Raw genomic sequence first — 16,346 nt, forward strand, 5'->3', positions numbered from 1 at the left:
TATCCCAGGTCGGGTAATTTAAGATCACCGAGTTTGTGGTAACGCTGGCTTCTTTCTCCCGACGTATCCACAAGGTATTGTGACCGTACCGTCTTGCACGTACTAAGTCACCAACTCGGCATAATCCGTAACAATGCGGGCCAGGCTGGAATATCCTGAAAAGGAAGATCAACAATAATTACTTATCATTGTGCTTTAATCATGCAGAGACTTATTGCTGATAAATATATACATATGTGAATCTAAAAGCGACAATGTATGACTGTGTTGCAAAAGCAAATCGTAAACAACCGTGAAATACTCTGATTAACAATGGGTTCACGAAGGATTTAGTAATCGGAGGTTTCACTAATCGAGGCAGCTTATTAGAGTCTGACAAGAACAAAATTTAAATGGTCAGATGTTAGTATACTGTATGGACATCTTCTTGCAAGAATTCCGCACATGAGATGATGGCATTCAAGGAAATTAAGGATGGATTAATGAACAATAAACATATTGTATTGAGTACGCAATGTATCAAAAAGAGGGCTAACATCAAGTAAACACGCACCTGTCAATGGTAAATCCACCTTAGGTGTACAGTCGTCGTCGTTGAAAAGACCCGAGTCACGATGCCCGACTCGCTCCTACACCGACCGTGTCTGCTGCGGGGCTGCAGTGGCAGCAGCGGAGAGAAGCCAGATGGTATGGCGTCCGCCCGATACCGCCAGACGACGAAACGTTCCTCTCCGCGAGTTTGCTTTCCCCCTTCTCTTCTCTCGAGACCAGAAGAGGAAAGATCAATAGATCCACTCGAGCAGCGCCAGATATAAGTATGTGTGCTTTGACAGCAGAGAAGACACTTATATTTTCTGTTTGGTTTTGTTTTGGTGTAAAATGACGAGTAGTAAGAGAGGAAAGAGAAGTCAGTATCCAAAATAAACAAGGCGGATAAAAAATTGGCGAGAGAGTCTGAGAGGGGAGACAGAGAGAGAGAGAAAAAAAATCGCGTTCAGTTTCCCTTCGCGGCTAGTGGAGATGTTAGCCGGTGGATTCTGTAAGACAGGTCTTTATGAGCGAATTAGGGGGGCGTATAGCATTCAATTACCACCCCTCAGCAGCACGGGGATCACCTCGTGTCTAAAGCTCCGCCAAATGTGTTTCTATACCGATGCCCAATCTGGCCTATCAAGAGTCAAAAGAAATCGGTAAATAAAAATGTGTCTCACGTAGGATCCAAGCTGAAAAAAAAAAAAAAGAAGAAGAAAGCTCCAGTAGTGCAACTCCAACAATTATACACACTACCACTGAGAGATGCCAATAGAACTACTAGTACTTGAGAGTGGTTCTATATCGCCAGCAACTGCTTTGCTGTCTCGTTGTAGATGTTGCTGCCGGTGGTGGCAATGAGGGAAGTGATTGATTTCTCGTTAAGTCCGAACCAGCGGGCTTCGTTAGGTTATGCCTGACCGGGAACAAGAAGAAGTGACCTTAGCGAAGGTGTTGCGAATGGCGATTTAGTTTTGAGAGTCGTCTATCGTCTGCGCGGATTATTCGACGACTATTATCCTCGATCATAACCCCCGCGATTAATCCTCTTACTAGAACAGTGGTAACGGACAAGCTCTCTGCTATAGAAGGAGGGGGAAATGGCTATTGCTTTCTATTGTATGCGCGTTCTGGTATCAGAAACAAGGGGCCCAACACCATTACATTCCTTGTACAGTGTCATCAGTCAGCCATGAGTGTGTGGGACTGTGTGTGTATGTTTTTTTCCCCTCCCTTGCTCTCTCTCTCTCTCTCTCTCTCTCCCTGACACGATACATGTTCGATTGGTTGAAGGGTTACTTGCAATATATACCGCGCTCTGATTGGTCAGATGCGTTGTCAAGGGGGCGCGGCGCCGGCACTCTCGGCCAATGATGAATGGCGAGCGAGGCTATTGTTGACTGGTTTATTGTCCGTGGCGCGCGGGGAGGCGTGTGAATGTATTGGCTAGTCGGGTCGCGGGGATTATAACTGTAATTACAATTAAACGAGACTGATTGTCGCTCGGCTCGCTGCAAATGATATGTTTCTAGCCCGCAGAGATGAATGACGTTCCCCGGCGTTTCCCCGTGCGACGACAGCGCCACTCCGTTGGAGAAATCAGCGCCTGTCCTCTTCGCGAGAGAGAGAGCCGCTAGAGCGCTCAATGCAGAATTTCAACTCCGCTCTCCAAGAACCCACTTAGGCCTCGCTCTGACAAATCGAAACATATGGCAAGCATTGCCCGCTGCAGACAGATTTTCACGGATTATGGGTGTCTTTATAAGGGGGGCTTTTTATCCCGGATCGGGCGTATAAAGAACCGAACCAATGATGATTATGAATTTTGAATTGGTGCTAGAAACTGCATGTGGTCTGGAGGATAAATACACTCTAACGTGTTTTCTAATCCTCATTAATCTAATAGGGGCAGAATGATTCCAAGGTGAGTGAAAGGAGCGGTGGACAGGAATTAACATGTACATATAGCAGCACGTTTGAAGCGGTCTACTTCATTGTGCAAGATCGCTCTAATGCTATTTTTTTCCCGCGCGTGTCATTGCAATATTAATGTGAAAACTTTTCCCTTGTCCATTACATTCGGTGCCAAGAATACAAAAATATTGCCGCCGTCGCTAACAGTTTTCATCTGAACTATTCGCGGCCGCATACAGCAAAACGGCAACTTGTGTTGCGCTCATTCTATATATCAACACTGAGACTCGTGTGTGCGTTATTGATTTCACCACAATTTTTCGGCAGAACACGTAATCTGTACGTCTCACTAGGAACGAACTCTTTTGACGTTTAAAACAACAACAACAACAACAGCATTAAAACACATAAAACAAAGGAAATACAAAAAAAAAAATCACCGTACGGAAAAGTAGGCTAAGTTAATAAATGGTGGGCAGTGTTTAATCCCTTTTGCACTGAAAATATGAACAACAACAACAACAACACTGTATCCGTACTCTTTGTTCCATGCCTTAAACTGTAAAGATCACAGAAAATGATATGAATTCAATTTGAATTGTCTTTGCGTTTTTGTGTAGATAGGCAAGCACGCGCATGTGAGAATTAGCAAACATTAGCAATAATTGTATAATACAAACAGTGATCAATGTGTTGATACAAGGACTAATAACTACTCATAAACCGATAAGCCGATGATACAATGTTCTGAATTTCATGTGCGATGAAATTCAAAGCATCTTGCACAGCGACGGTAGATCGTAGTTCTGTTCAAACATTTCATATTCACAGAATTTTATACAACTTATATGATGATATATAAGAGTTACACTTGAGGGCAAGGGAACATGGTAACAATATTTGACCTCTCGAAACATAATGTATGCTTCAAGTCTTTTCTCTTTAAAGGTAGGGAATCCCATTTGCATGCCTTAAATGAAGAGTCGTATAAATACAGTGGTATGTTGGAGAGAGTACCATTTTAGAAACTCCCATAAAGTATTGAAAGTGGAAGGTAACATTTAGTACATTTTTATTGACCGTTAGATTTTGAATTGATTTTTTTTTCGGGGCTCACCGTAAATTCCAGTACATTACTAGGCTACCTTTGCAGACCCATGCACTGCATGTGTGTCCATCATGTATATTTTGTGAAGAAAGTTCATCAAAACTTACAAACATTTCTATATACATTCTTGCCACACACTTTATATGTTATTACATCAGCTCTTATACTTTTAGATTTGCGTTTATAGATATAAAAAAAAAATACAGAAGACTGCAACAAAAAGGCTTAAGTGTGGCTGACACACAGAACTACTGAGTATTTGAGTTTTGTGCATTATTCAAATTGTAGATAACTGTTGACTTCCAAATTTCTCAGCAGTGGCCTAAACAAGTCCCCTGAGGTTCATATTTAATGTTTTGCTGCATTTTGAGAGGTCTGTAAAAGGTATCCCCTACCTTTAAATTAATCATATTTAGTTTAGCACTCTTTGCCATCATGAGGTGCATGGGCATTGATGGGAGTGAGAGACCTGACAAAAAGATGATTAGACTGTACTACGGGGATACAACCGCTCTATATTTATGGTGCGAATTGTCTAACAAAAAATAGGGTTAGACTGTTTAGGCCTACTACGGGGATGCAACCTTTCTATATTATGGTGCGAAATATTGCCCAGTAAACAGGCAATAGTCTTGAATAATTTATAATCACGCGTACTTGTATCATGCAGGCTTCTCTGCAAGGCAGGGATCGCATCTCTCATTCAAACTCCTTTAGCAGCGCCGTTTGGAAGTTTTTGTTTAAAACTTAAACGACTAAAAATCATAGATAATAGTTACTCGCAGTTATTGGCCATCACAGTGGCCATAACAAGGACTGCTGATGGCGCTCTAGACTGCCGCGTGGGATTATCAGAACCACCCGTCAGCCAGCCTGCGTCACCATCGCAATCATGACTGTATCGGCTTTAAATTCAGGCTTTGGTTTGGCCACATATCATTAGTTGGTGGTCAGGCTTGGTACAAGGAAATAAACGAATGTCCCTCCTTCTCAGCATTACATCTGATAAGAAGATTACTCAACTGGATTCAAACGTGTTTTCTGTATATACCTATTTTGTGCGTTCCTTTGTTAGTGTGAGGCGTCTATGGACGAGTATTGGACAAATTACTTGTTTTAATTGTTGTGGTCAAAACCATTATTGAATAGTACTCTATACTGGTCCATTTTGTGTCCAAGTAGTCAGATTCTCACCAAATTGAAACGTTTGACATGACCAGAAAAGGCACTCAAGGAAATAGGCGTTCAACACTGATGACTGACAGAACTATTTGAGAGTCGCAAATTAGACCTCGTGATACCTCCTGAATCGTCATCTTATATATCTCCATATCTATCTATCTATCTATCTATCTATCTATCTATCTATCTATCTATCTATCTATCTATCTATCTACCTATCTATCTATCTATCTATCTATCTATCTATTTATATGTCTATCTATCTATCTATCTACCTCCCTATCTATCTATCTATCTATCTATCTATCTATCTATCTATCTATCTATATGTCTATCTATCCATGCCTTTACATATCTGTCTATCTATCTATCCATCTATCTAATCCATCCCGTTATCTATTTATCTATCCACCTATGTGTCTACCATTGTATATTTGTATCTATGTATCTATGTTAGATCTATCTATATCAATTTATATCTACCCATCTGCCAATCCATATCTCTGTCTATCTATCCATCTATCTTGCTAGCTATCCATCTATCTATCTATCTATCTATCTATCTATCTATCTATCTATCTATCTATCTATGTATCTATCGCGATATATCCGTCTATCTATCTATTTGTCTATCTATCTATCTATCTATCTATCTATCTATCTATCTATCTATCTTTCTTTCTTTCTTTCTTTCTTTTTCTATCTCTCTCTCTCTCTCTCTCTATCTATCTATCTATCTATCTATCATGTTATCTAATTATCCATCAATTTATTTATCTTTCCATTCACCCATCCATCTATCTACGTACATCTCTATAATACTCGATTATGCGTATATGTATGTATAAGAGTCCGAGTTAATTTTACATGTGATACTGTATCGATAAAACATATAATATTCATGTGTAGGAACATAAGCACAGGCACTTATTGCGTATGATTATATAAATATATGCACAACACTCACAGAGTTATGACTAACGTGCACATAAGTACACTTTCGTGTGATCAAGCATGATTGCCGCAGTAAGTTGTGTTTCTTTTTTAACTGCTCTGAAACGTGTCAAACTGTATTCATAAGGAAAGAGACGCATTTATTACGAATGTCTGTTGTACGCCACCGTTTTTATCTGTTGCTAGACACTTTATTGTCATTTTTTTTTTCAGGGTAGCCTCTTCAGTGTTATCAACGCTCTTCAAGGGTCATGTCATTGTTGGTAGCCCAACATTACCAGGTACCCAGTTACTCCTGGGACCAGGATGGACATTGTGAGCAAAACATCGTGTAAATCTGACGGGTGCACGTCACGAGACCGACACCCACGAGTCATACAGTCTACGAGTTATACAGCCCACGAGTCATACAGCCCATGAGTTCGACACTAAACAAACAAAGCCCAAGAAACAGACACATTAAACCCTGTGTTGTATCTGTCGAACTCATGGGCTGTTTTTACCTAGTGTCGGTCTCATGGGCTTTTCTTGCCTAGTGTCGAACTCGTGGGCTGTAGGACTCGTGGGGTGTAGGACTCGTGGGCTGTAGGACTCATGGGTGACCCTCATCTGACATGTTACATGGGATTCGAATCCGAGACCTGCTGATTGACCCTTTGGATGCTTTAGGTACCAATTGCCACAGAAAACCCCATATGACATTGTGATTCAAACACGCTGTCCAACAAAGTCCCCAGCGCAGAAAGGGTAAATATCCAGGGTCTTAATGCATTATAACACCAGTTATGGTAATCTGTACTGGTGGTAGGGATGTTGTCGATATTACAACATATATGATATTCTCAACATCTCGGTCCATAGCTTGGTTTTCTTCTGTGATATCGGTTACTTTGTTTCAGTCATTTCATTTCAGCTCTACTTCGCACCAGGGATGCCTGATAACTTTTTGTTCTTTGTTGTTTTTTTTTTAACATAGAAGGAAGGCGACGACTAATGAAAGCGAAATAAGTCAAATCATGACAATCTATAGACATAACCATGTTATGAATTCACTTTTTTTTTCATGAATGGTAGTGTAGTTTGCAATCTACCGAGGGAATTGTTTGTTTTATTTGATTTTGTTTTTCTTTCAGAAAAAGAAAAAAAAAAAAACCTGCTATGGGACCACATAGAAAATGGCTTATGTTCCAGAGATATTCATTTCCATGCATACTTAAACTAATATTCATGGGAAATTTAACAAAGAGAGACATATATAGAGAGGGAGGGGGAGGTGGAAAGAGATATTACCACTCGCTCGATTGACATTTGGCACAATGAAAGCGTGAAAACATCTCTTATAGTATCTCCAATTTCTCCGAAAAAACAAACCCCAGAAATGCGTTAGCATATACCTGCAGCATGAATAATTAAGGACCGTGGTATCTGGAGAAAAACAGAGGCGAAAGTTGACGGCGGGCAAAAATAATGTCTGTTCGTTCGCTTCAAAATGATCCTGACACCCCACTTCCAAAATTGCAATAACGATTTGGCTTAGCTCATCGTCACCGGTTCGCTCCCGTTTTGCGCCGCCTGCAACAAGCGACAAGCGAATTTGAAGGTTCGCTGCCTTTTTCAATTTCGTCCCCTCTCCATTTCGCCACCTCTCGCACACAGCATCGCCCCCATAACCGACGAAACGAGCCCAACACAGACGCGAATGAGTTTCCCGAATGTGATAATACTCAAGAGGCGTCAATCGACCACTTCTTTATGATTACATTCGCCCATGTTTTATGATATCAGGTGAACGGTATTTCAGGTTAAAGAAGTTTTTTTTTTTTTCGTTTCTATTTGGTGCAGGGATGAAGATGAGAGAAATGAAGAAGGAGAATGAAGAGAACATTTCTGTTAAGCCAGAAACTACTTCACATATCCTACATTCCTGGCTTAACCCTTTGCGCGCAAAGATAGATGATGATCACTGTGATTGGGATGCCTTGATCTTGGAGAGTTGCACCTATGGCGGGGCAAAAAGAAATCGAATTCCGCCTTCTCCAGTGGCACGACTTCCTCCTGTAAAGTGAATGCGTGATCATTTTTCAATTTCCCAAGATGTCGCAGTGTTCACTTTCAGCTTTTTTGAATATTTTTTTAAAGGTTGATTTCATTTCTGCGTATATCCCATGAAAATCATATATATGAATTAACAGTATACGTGTATATGAACATAAATGTACGTAATAAATTAAAATTATGATTTTAAAGTATCTTAACAAATATAATGAACTCAACGAAGACAAGAAGACAACAATACACTTATTTTCAGTTGAAGAGAGAGAAAAAAATGTAGGAGCCTGCCATCTTTAACAGGTGCATGACATTTTCAATGGCTGTCTAAGAGAGAAAAAAAAATAAGAACAGTCTTAAATGCATGGTTTTGGATCCCTCTTGATCCGCGTCAACTCATTAAGTCAGGGGACAAGTATGGTATTTGACCTTACGATCTTTTGAGTGAACGGTTTTCGGTTGTTCAACTCGAATATGGAAAGAGAATATAGAGGCGTTGATGAGTATGGGTGTGAGTGTACTTATGAGACTTACTTTTGAACCAGCTATAGACGATGCATGAGCTTATCTGCACATGACTGCTGCAATCATCCAGAGGTGACATGACATGTGCTCTTGCGACAATTGCTCTGATCGTATTTTCTTCAAGGACTTAGGGTTAGGTTTAGTTTGATGTGCGTGAGGATTAGGATTAGGGTAAGGGCTATGTTTGTTGGTATTAAAGAATTTATGTTTGGCTTAGCGTGCAGATACTTCATGGGAGCAATTGTCGCAGGAGCAAATGTTATAGAACCCATCAAGTAACTGAACCAAAGACATGGATCGACAAAAATCAGAATGACTTTATGTCGAGGAGACGTGCATTCAATGGCGAAGGGAGATCACGCTTACAGTACTGCTCATCAGGCCGGCTTTGAAAACCAACAGAAAAGGGGTTAGGAATCTAAAGTCCAAGGGAGAGTGACGGCCTTATGAAGTGGCAGAGAAAGGTGCTTGCTTTCTGGTAACGCCCTTCTGCTCTTAAAACAAATATAACTGTTTTGCAGATGCCTCGGTTTTCCGCCATGTATTTTGTGTTGTTGTTGTTAACGTTGTCATTGTTGCTGTTGCTGTTGTTGCTCTGAGTATCTTTTAAAAAATGAAAATGGTACAAGCATTAAACAGAGTATAATTCTTCCCTCAAAGAACAATCGAGCAAAGAGACAGTGGACAAATTATTATGATAACTTGAGCGAAAATAATTCCTGTCTTGCCGCCCCAAAGAATGTATATAAAGTGCGGGGTATACAGTTCAAGGTAATAAAAAAAAGAAGATGGGGGCATTATCCTTTAAGAACATAAGTCAATGATAGTGACGTTGCTCGTGAGTTTCTTGAAAGCTTATTGAGTGTGATGGTGCTCAAAAATAAATCACGTTTAAACAAGTTCCTCTTGGTCTTGGTTCTCGGAGCAGAAAATCAACCCGTAAAAACAAAGACCCGTGACCTGGGGAAAACATAAAAACAAAGTGTCATCTGTGTAAAAAGTGCAACGCGACTGAACCATGCCAAAGGTGGGGGAAGGTCCTTCCGAGGAAGACAAATGTATGGTGGCTTTAAAGACGACAGACACCAACAAAGTTATTAGTTTAACGTTTGGCAAACTTAATTGGCTCGACGCTCGAGTGCGCGCGATTCAAGCGCGCAAGAGTAGCTTCTGATCATCATCATCAACGACCCCAAGAAAAGGAAAAGAGAGCAAGGGACGGAACGATGAGGACTCGGAAGGTCGTTTTAAGAGATAGATGGTGAAGACACAAGAGGGGGAAAAAAGAGGGAGAGAGAGGACGAGGGCAAGGGGGAAAAACAGAAAAAAAAAACTGAAGTCCGGGCGGAGATGTGGATCGTTACGACATCATTGGAGAGAAAACTCGCGTGCCAAATGCCTTCATTGAAAACGAAAAGGGCAATTGGAATGTTCAAGCATGCTTAGCATGTGACGCGATCATGCGGTGTGTTCTAATTAATAGCCATCCCAAACATTCTGTCATGTGCAGAGGAAGATTACAATTGAGCGAGAGAGAAAGGGGGGGGGGGGGGGGGAGAAGGAGAATGAGAGGACTCTAGAGTCAAATCTAAGTGAAAGAAAATAGAGGGACGGACAGACAGGAACCCCGAGAAAAGGCAGGTGAAAAGGGTTAGGAAGTTAAAACCACTGATGAGATAAGATTAAAGATTGATGAAGTGTGGGATATCCTATCAAAACGAAATTTCACGAAAACAGAAGAGAGGAAAAAACACATAAAAGGAAAAGATGAGAAGAAATTGAAAGAAGAAAATGAGATCGAAGGACAAAGATGAGCAGAAGATGAATACCGAGAGGAAAACTTGAGATGAGTACATGATGGTGATCTGGCGATCATGATGACAAATGTAATGACAAGAAAAAAAAAAAACTACTAGAGGAAAAGGAAAGAGATGAAAATTACGATACAAAGAAGGCAACGACGCTGGTATACATCAGAAAGAGACAAAGGCCCGGATAGCACAATGCAGGGACGTCCTACCTGATAAAAAAACCAACAAATCTAGATCATCGCAGGTTAAAGAGGGTACAGCAAATAAAAAAAGGACAGTATGCGTATCTGTGAAAGATGAAGCAAGTTGACAATGGGGTGATGAAAAGTGACAGGCGGTTTGAACAAAGATGGCATGATGTAAGTATATTGAGAGATCATTGTATAGTGACGACGAGAAATGAAGAAGGTATAGAAGAAAGAAGATGAGAAGGGGGGGGGTAGATGAAAGGGATGGAGAGAAAGGGATGGTGGTGGTGGTAGTGGTGCTGATGATGATGTAGCTGATAAAGATCCAGGTGGAAAGGGAGAAAGTGGTGTCAACTGGGCAGCGAAGGGGGGAGGGTCGGGGAAGAACTTCCTATTACCGGCCGTCGATGGTCGGTAACCGTCCGCAATTTGTCGGCGGGCTTTTTGAGCTGTAGGGTCGGGCAGGTGGCACGATGCTCGTTCATTTTCACGCTCAACCTCGCCGAGTTTGACGAGAAAATTGGCAGAGGGGAGCGAGAGAGAAGAGAGGGACAGGGAGGAAGGAAGGAAAGGAGCGGGAAGATGGGTTTCGTAGTTAGGAGAAGTTGTCTTGACTGCGATGAGAACTAAGGGCCGTTATGAAGGCTTTCTAACCATTGTTTGTGATTGCTTGTTTGTGCGCTTGTTTGGAAGAAATATGGTCTGTGGATCCATTCATCAAAAATATTTGTACCAATTTGTATAGACCTCACTTGAATTCTTTTCTATGAAAACTAATACAAATAGCGTTGTTGAAAATCGTTCAAAAAGTTGTGGGATTGATAAAGCAAAAAACGAAAACGGCCCACGAGACCGATATTACATCACAGGGCTTTGTGTGTCACTAAGGCCTTCTGTGCCTAGTGTCGAACTCGTGGGAGTCGTTTGTCTAGTGTCGAACTCATGGGCCTTATTTGCTTAGTATCGAACCCATGGGCTGTATGACTCGTGGGCTGTATAATTCGTGGGCCGTATGATTCATTTTGTGTCGAACTCGTGACGTGCACCCGAGCAAGTATGGCGTCAGTACAGAACGAGAGCGGAATGAGCACTGATGATAATGATATGTATTCCTGCTACAAATTCCAACTCAATCTATCAAAGAAGTTCTGATAATTACAATGTCATTCGAGGAAGTGGTCCATGCTTTTGTAATGGTTGATCCTCTATTTTCATATATCTCATAGACATCCATCTTCTTGTGTTATTCCATTATGGCAGATAGCTTAATGTGACTTGTTTACTAAACCCTTTTTAATGCTATAGGCTGGACATTTGTACATTGTTTATATTGTGTGGGTTTTTTTTTGTTTTGTTTTATGGTTGCATAAAAAAAAGTTCTGATAAGAAATGGAGGCATTTTCTAAAGTTTTCTCAATTTTGGCCGATCAATTCACGGTTACTCATTGTCTTTTCTGGTCTTTCTTTGATACCGTGTTTTGTGATTTCATTTGAAGCCCGTTAACTCCAAACCAAATACTTCTACAAAACATTTTAATGAGAAACTGATTATTCACATTCATGCTTTCATTTAGCCTGGATTTACTCTGCTCTTAACACTGGAAGTGGCGATATACCTCCGTACCTGCAATGGGTTTTTAGAATGATATTGATAATACGGAAAAGTTATATAGCGCTTAAGACGAAAGTGTTCTAAGTGCTTTACAGTTAACAAAGAGAGCAAAATATAAATCAACTACGAGTACAAATAATCCCCAATGACATTATCATTGGTTCTGTTCCTGAAATAAATTGGTTTTGAGTTTCTTTTTGCAAATACATATTGTATTAATACGTGCACGTTTTTACCTGATGAATTGGCTCAATCTTTGCTTAAGTAGTCTCTAATAAATATAGGGAAAAGTGTCGAAGCATCATCGGTATACCACAAAAGCGAAGTTGTACTCAAAATATTTTCACTTTTTTTTCAGGGATGGGGACTAAGATTTTTTGCCAACTGGGAGTTACACAACATAACTAATTCAGCCGCGACCTCGTTTGCTGCGCCCATTTCCTTTTGTTTGTTTGTTTGTTTGTTTGTTTGTTTGTTTGTTTGTAAATCACACCATTTCAAGTGTTCATACAACTGAACCATATTGTTCGGGGTATGAAATGTTCATGGAAATAAAGGATTGCCCATAACCCTCTCTAATTTGTATCATTTATTCTAATTGTTTATTCATTAATTCATTCATCTATTTAGTTATGCATTTATTTATTTGTGCATCTATTTAATCATTTATTTATTCATTTACGTATTGTTTAGGGAAGGTTGTTGTGGAAATGGTGGGGTAGACGAAGAGGTGTGGAGGATGTGGTGAGGAGCTGTTACCATGGTTACAGAAAGGTCATCTAGGAGGCAGGTAGCTCTCAGACAGCTACGTAATTTTGACGTCCGCCGCTTGCCCCGTGATACCAATATCGGCGGGCATCAGTGACAGAGCGCGACCTGCCCCCCTACAAGGAGCGCATCCTCGTCCCACCTCTTCCAGAACACGTTAATAAGCGAGATGGAGAGTTATATCCAAGATGTGTAAAATCATAGTTCATTTGTCATGCTAGGTGACGAGGAACCTTTTCATCTTTTATTTCTTCTCTTAGCGTCTGTGTGTGTGTGTGTGCGTGCGTGTGTGTATCAATCTCTCTTTACTCCCTTCTCTCTAAAAGAACAAAAAGTATACCTAATGTCGTCCTTTTAGCGGTTGATTAGCAAAGCGGATATTTCTTTCCGGGGTGAAGTCGGATACACGGATAGAATTTCGGTATCCAACTGGCACTGCTATGTGGAAGGTTCCTCAAGACATCGTCGACGGAATTCCACACGGCTATAGATATCAAAAGGAAGAGGAAACGGCATTGTCGTGGATGACCAGTGGTACGTGACAAGGGTCAAAAGGTCATACATCCAAAAGAGGGTAGTTTGGAATGTTGTTATGTCGAACTCGTGTGTCTATTTTGCTTGGTGTCGAAGTCATGGGCCTTGTTTGCCTATTGGCGAAGTCATGGGCCCCATTTTGCCTAGTGTCGGACTCGTGGACCTTGTTTACCTAATGTCGGACTTATAGGTCTTATTTGCCTAGTGTCTGACTCCTGGCTATATGACTTTTCAATGCTGAACTCGTGGGCCGTATGACTCGTGGGTGTCAGTCTCGTGGGATGGCCCTATATAACTTATGGCAGTTTGCATACGCTTGATACGTGTAAAACATCCGGAGAGTTGGTATATTAAAATGTGGTGGATCATGGTTCTGGACTATTTGAAAGCATCGTGACTCGGTTATTTTTTATAAGGCGTCAAACGATGTAGGCACCTAGAGTTTGAATGCAAAAACCGATAGCTCAATTTTTATCAAGTTGAGACATGCGAGACTGAAGCTGCTGAAAGACAAAGAAAATTTTAAAATGTATGTGGCAATCTTAATAATATCTTCTGAAATATTTGTTGTTATGTAACGGGTGCAGTATCATTGAAAATATCCTTTAATTTCTCTCTAATAGATGACGACCTTACTTAAAAAAAAACTTTGAAAATGGCGCGTTTTTCTGTTTTGTATCAAAACTCTTCATATTTGTAAATTGTCAAATACATATTAAAATATTATACTGTATTTCAGCGTTTTAACTCGCGGATTGCCATTGCTAATCTTATTTATAAATATAGCATGTTTTAGAAAGACTAATAAGATACATGAATACCTAAATATAAGAACGACCCAAGTCCATTGGAGAAATTTTAGGAAAATAGAAATGAACAAATAACTTCTTGCAGCTTTTAGTATTTTCTGTTATCGGAATGTTATTCATACAAATTTGAATATGAAACAGTCACTTGAATGATTATCTGTATTTGCATGACTTCGTAAATGGTTTCCAAAGGCGATAGCCAAATTTGGACTTGGGTCATTCTTATATTCAGGTATTCGATTACTAACTTGCTATTTTGATATCATATATATAATTAAACATCACATACCTGATATGAATGCAATATAAGCATAGTCATAAGAAGTATATGGGTAACATGTTTATATTCATTATAATTGGTGATCACAAATGAGGTTAAATATATGTTAAAAGCTTTAATAGTCGCTTTTCGAATCGTTTTGATTGTTGCTTGCGACTCACGAAGACGTTTTCCAAGACCTATAAGACTGACAACTGAGTAGTATAGTATATTAAGTGGGTGTGCTTGAAATGTGAAGAAATTGGAAATTTTTATTTTGTTTTATTTTGTCTTATTTTTTGTCCCTCGAATATCGAATGTTTTCCCCCTTCTGTCGGAATGACGCACGCATTGCTTGAGCTGGAGCTCTATCAGACGCCGAATGACAACAGATTCTGCTTTTGTTGACATCGAGTGGTCCCAAGTTTGCGTAAAAAAGGCGACGACGAGCGTGCTCTTTTACGCTGCCTGCCGCCCGATTTTCCGGACCGTAACGGGCTCCATGCCTGGCGCTGTGCGTCACCCTGAGTTTGACCGAGCCGCACCGGCACACTTCATCACAAACTCTCCATAAAAAAAAAAGAAATTCCAGGCACCAGTTTACTGATACCACACGAGCACATGGGACACAGTTCCCCCGACATCATGCCGGTTCGTTCTTAACCTTTAAAGGAGTCGAAAAACAACGACGCGGGCACACGGAGCGACAAACAAGGCTTGGCGTCATTACAAAGTGACTGGTGCATCATAGATTTAACCCACTCACTGTCATCGACAACTGTACTCCAAATGGGCATTCCGTATTAGCTGGTTGCGAGAGGGTTTAATCCATGACAAATGAAGGGGCGTGGCCTATCTCTGGAATAGGTGAGTACGTAGTTTCTTGTCGCTTGCTGCTTTACCTGCGTGAAAACGTGTCGATAAACGTCACTAGAAACTGCAGGTGTCACCCGACACAATTCTATAGCGGACTATGAAAGGTAGAGATTAAACAAGATATACAACGTGATAAGTATAGAATTCAATCATTTTCCTTTTGACTACAGTATCTTGCTGTGTCCTCATGGGGTGTCCTTTCTTTTCAGACTTAAAGACAGATTAATTGTAAATTGGTGCAGAGACTGATCAGCTTTAAGCAAAAAAAAAGTTATTTGAAAGTTTATTCGATTCAATGTGGCAAGGAGTTCCTTAGAAATTCTAAGGGTCTACGTAAAATTGAACAGGTATTCTTTTAAAGACAAACCCGACTCACTCACAAAGTAGCCATTGAAATCGTGAATATTAAATTCTCGTCTTATCAATCCTTATAAACCACACTAAAACACTTTGTTAAGTGGTTCAAAAAGAAAAAAAAAATCCAAGCAATGCTGACTCAAAAAGTAGCCATTGAAATTCTTTACATTAGATTCCCGCGTTATCAATCCATGCCTACAAATTAATCATTATCAAATTGAAATAAAAAATCAATGCAATGAGAAAGAGAAATAAAACAATAAAATTACCCGGGAAAGAACATATCGTGAGATAATTGCGTCTGGTTTGAACATTTTCGAAAATCACCTGATTTTTTCCCTTTGCCTTGATTCGAGCAAAAGTCTGAACACAGACAAAAGTTTCGACACGAAGGGTGTTCCTATTTAACGCTTTCATCTGAACCATGCATGAAAATAATTTATTTCGCTTCATCCATTTTCTTGACGCATAATTTCTGGAGCGAGTATATTGATCATCGGCGTGAGGGCCCATCTGTCGGCCGCTCTCCAAGATAGAAGGTTTGGAGTTAAGGTCATCTTGAGGTAAGAATCAGCGGGAAAACAACAGATTGGCGCTTGTTGGAATATACTAACACGAGAAATGTAGCAAGCGAGAGTATATACAGCATAACATAACATTATATAAATTATAGTATGATAAGATAAGGTAATAAAACATTACACTACATAACACTACATAACAGAACAAAAATAGGACAACATAACATTACGGCTGAACAAAATATGATAGCGATATCATTATACAACTTTCGATGACAGAACGGTTTCCAAAATACTATACAATAGGATATTCACTATAATATACTATAATATAATATAATATAATAT

This window comes from Diadema setosum, chromosome 17 (assembly GCF_964275005.1).
Source record: "Diadema setosum chromosome 17, eeDiaSeto1, whole genome shotgun sequence".
Lineage (NCBI taxonomy): Eukaryota > Metazoa > Echinodermata > Echinoidea > Diadematoida > Diadematidae > Diadema > Diadema setosum.